Source organism: Neoarius graeffei, chromosome 10, assembly GCF_027579695.1.
Source record: "Neoarius graeffei isolate fNeoGra1 chromosome 10, fNeoGra1.pri, whole genome shotgun sequence".
Taxonomy (NCBI): Eukaryota; Metazoa; Chordata; class Actinopteri; order Siluriformes; family Ariidae; genus Neoarius; species Neoarius graeffei.
Window position 1 is genome coordinate 37,328,793 of NC_083578.1, and position 3,204 is coordinate 37,331,996.

A 3,204-nucleotide genomic window follows, 5' to 3' on the forward strand; every position below is an offset into this window, starting at 1 on the left:
CACTTGGGGTTGGTCTTATGAATAAAAACACTTCATTCATTCACTCTGTCTTATCATTGCAGACTGCTTTCAGTATTCTGCAACATGAGTTTAAATGTCAGATTCTGAGCTAACTGCAGTTCAAGGGCATCAGTGCGTTTACATTTTGATCTCCAGCTGACAGCTATTAAGAAAGAAATGAAAATTAAACCTGCTGTGGTTTTTCAGCATGACATGATGTCTCAGATTAGTGGCTTTTTAACTATCTGGACTCAGGAAAATTAACAGTGCATGCAGAAATACACAAAGGAAACTAAACATCTTGTTCAATAGGGTCAGGTACATTAATTTCCAATATAAATAGCAGGAACAAAGTGTACATTTCGCTCAGACTAAGCTGGTCATCAGAAGTAGTTGAGAAACTGCTCGAAAAGGACTACACTCACCAGCTACTTTATTAGGAACACCCATACACCTGCTGTTTTATGCAGTTATCTAATCAGCCAATCCACTGACAGCAGCACAATGCATAAAATAATACAGATACAAATCAAGAGCTTCAGTTAATGTTCAGTTCAAACATCAAAATGGAAAAAATTGTGATCTCTGTGACTTTCACTGTGACATGGATGTTGGTGCCAGATGGACTGGTTTGAGTATTTCAGAAACTCTCCTGGGGTTTTCACAAACAGCAGTCTCTAGAGTTTACACAGAATGGTGCGAAAAAACAAAAAACATTGAGCGAGCGACAGTTCTGTGGGTGGAAATATCTTGTTGATAAGAGAGGTCAGAGGAGAATGGCCAGATTGGTTTGAGCTGCCAGGAAGGATACAACAACTCATAATCACTCTTTACAACCTTGGTGATCAGAAAAGCATCTTCTGCAACAACAGAAGACCATATTGGGTTCCACTCCTACCAGCAAAGAACAGGAATCTTAGAATTAAGAACAAGTTCCTATTAAAGTGGCTGGTGAGTGTATTTTGAATACCTTGTTTTTCATCTGGATATTCTTAATTTCAAAGTCAGATTTCAGACCATTCTAGTTCTGGAAGTGTTCACTGACAGAGCTTTTCCTGCTTCATGCTACTTTAAAGCATGCCCAATGAAATTCAACAAATCATTGTTTACTTGCTCATTACCATGTTACTGGTTTCCATAATATCCACGACACATAGAACAGAAATGGGCTAAGTATTTGGTGAAATAAATTAAAACATACTCACTGTTGTATAATAAACCTTTGGCAGGAACTTTTCAGGCAGCTATTTTTGGACAAAGGGCAGGTAATTTTTTTAGTCTCCCTGAATTTGGCCTGGCTCCAGTATAAAACACTGAAAGTGTTCTGTGATGGAGATTATAGCAGCAGTTTTTCTCCCTAAAACACATGTAGACAGAAGTGAGATGAACACTATAATGAAACTGATATATCAGTATATAAGAATATTATATACTGACCACAACTCTTCATGATTACCTTTTGGTGCATTAAAGCTCATAGGCAACGGTTTTAATTTTATGCACATTTGAAACTTTATATGTTAAAAAACCCTTTGTAATTTTCTTCTGGTCCCAAGAAGTATTGTTAATAAGTAATAATTAAAATAAGTTAGCACGGATCACAGCGAATTTCTGTCGGCTATTTCCATGACCACTCGGTGCGTGACGTCATTTAAGCCAAACAAACTGCATGAGTTGAGTCCACTTCCATGTATTTTCATTGCCATTCGGTTTGAGTGCAGACGTGCGTTCGGGAATTTAAAAAAAAAAAGCCTTATTGTTGTGCAGTGAACTGTAACAACAGGACCGGTTCAAGAAGAAGTTTTTACCTTTTTCCAAAAGAGGAGAAGAGTGTGGATTGTGCGTGTGAAGCGAGAGGGTTGGCAGCCGGGTAAATACGCCGCCATACTTGCCAACCCTCCCAATTTCGGCGGGAGGCTCCCGATTTTAGTCTCCGTTTCCCGCCTCCCGATCATATTTGTTAAAAACTGGATAATCTCCCGGTTTTGGGAAATCCCTACTGCCAAGCTAAAAATACTCTCGATTATGTCCAATCAGAATCATATGAGAAACACTGCTGACGTCAACTGATTTTTAACCAATCAACGACCAGAACGACAGTCACTTCCGTAATGTAGGATTCACCCAGGCTGTTCGACATTTTTTTTACAAGCAGTCATTCATCATGGCCACTAAATACCAAACGGCAAAAATATGAATGCAAATACCAGGTTGCATGGGAGAATGAATTTCTATGGATAAGCAAATGTTCGACCAGCCAGACCAACGCATTTTGCAAGGTAAGACTACAAAGCGATTCACTGACCGCACAGGTCAAAGTTTAGAAGTCTGTATGTTTACATCCGGGTCTCGCGAATTTATTTCAGTTTGAAAATTTTTAATGCTGGGTCGGGTGGCCGTAACTATCAAATTTGTTTGATGAGTGTATTTGAATAGTGTGGTAGTGTCTTAGTGCTATTTTGAATTTATGTTTGAAAGTTTTAAGTGAAAGTTTACAAGTGAATTATCTGGAAAGTGACTGATTTTGATAGCATTTTGAGGTTTTAAGTGAAAGATTACTAGTGAGTGTATTTTGGTAGTACTAGAATTTTTCATTCGAGTGAATTTTTTTCTGGAGTATAATTTCGTTTGAAAACTTTCAGTCAAAGTTTGCAAATGAGCAAATTCCTTTGATGCATTACGATAGGATTTTGATAGTATTTCTAGTGCTTTTTAAAAATTCTGTTGGAAAGTGTTTAGTGAGAAAGATGCATTTTAGTAGTACCAAGACAGTGCAGTATTCATTTAATTGAGTTGTTACTATTTTGGTAACCAATCCAATAATACTTTCATTCACTGTGACTATTTTAAGAAATAGTAAACATTCTTCTAAAGCATCACTTGTTTGTCATGGCTACCTGCCAGCATGCTAACATGCTATTGACTAACATGATAAATGTCTGTGTGTGTCTGAACGCAAGCGTTCCTAATGAAGTAGCCACTAAGCTGAAGTTAATTTCTCATCTCATCATCTCTAACCGCTTTATCCTGTTCTACAGGGTCGCAGGCAAGCTGGAGCCTATCCCAGCTGACTACGGGCGAAAGGCGGGGTACACCCTGGACAAGTCGCCAGCTCATCACAGGGCTGACACACAGACACAGACAACCATTCACACTCACATTCACACCTATGGTCAATTTAGAGTCACCAGTTAACCTAACCTG